The following is a 761-nucleotide window of genomic DNA, read 5'->3' as shown; positions in this document are numbered from 1 at the left end:
ATCTCAATGGTAGGATTAATCTCATAGAGACCGCTCCTCTTTGGTTGCCCAATGGACGGAATCTCAGTCCTAGCTGCTGAAGCATGGTGTTGGGAGTTTTCACTAAGGGTCTCAAAAAGTTCCCATGCCTCATTCTCATTCTTGTGCATGAAAGTCCCACCACAAGAAGAATCAACCATTTTCCTATGTCGGTCTCTAAGGCCATCATAAAAGCATTGAACCAATTGCCATTTAGGAATAGCATGATGGGGGCACTTTCTAAGTAATTCTTGTAGTCTTTCCCAAGCCTCATGAAATTGTTCTCCTTCTTGTTGGGAGAAACTCGTTATTGCTCTCCTAATGCTATTGGTACGGCCAATGGGGAAAAACTTTTTAAGGAACTCCTGTTGCATTTCTACCCAAGTTGACGGTTTAACATTGTCCAAAAAATGAAGCCAATGCTTAGCTTTATCTTAAGGGAGAATGGGAAAAGAAGTAACCTTAAAACATCAACTGAGAGGTTTTGAATTCTAACCATGGATGACACCTCTAAAAACTCATCTAAGTGCTTATAAGGCTCTTCATTGGCAAATCCATAAAAAGATGGTAGCATTTGAATCACACTAGATTTGATCTCATATTGAGCCACCTCTATGTCAGGCAACTTAATACAAGAAACCATAGTATATATCTTAGAAATGAACTACTCACTCAAGGGCCTCAATGGAGGCACATAGTTTGCCATGGTTCTTTGCCTGCTAAGGTTGGCCAAAGTCTCTTCT

At 40.5% G+C, this 761-nt stretch overlaps 1 non-coding gene across 1 annotated transcript; it reads left to right on the top strand.

Moving 5' to 3' along the window:
- Positions 1 to 237: 237 nt before the first annotated feature.
- LOC149015940 (small nucleolar RNA R71) lies at positions 238 to 344 on the top strand. Its single transcript, XR_016173778.1, has one exon. It is a non-coding gene; the product is annotated as a small nucleolar RNA R71 (small nucleolar RNA).
- The last annotated feature ends 417 nt before the right edge of the window (positions 345 to 761 follow it).

Source organism: Hakea prostrata, chromosome 5, assembly GCF_041222555.1.
Source record: "Hakea prostrata isolate BN-2017 chromosome 5, UWA_Hpros_2, whole genome shotgun sequence".
NCBI classification, from domain to species: Eukaryota; Viridiplantae; Streptophyta; class Magnoliopsida; order Proteales; family Proteaceae; genus Hakea; species Hakea prostrata.
The sequence above is the reverse complement of the archived record's forward strand: the minus strand, read 5'-3'. Positions and strand labels throughout refer to the sequence as shown.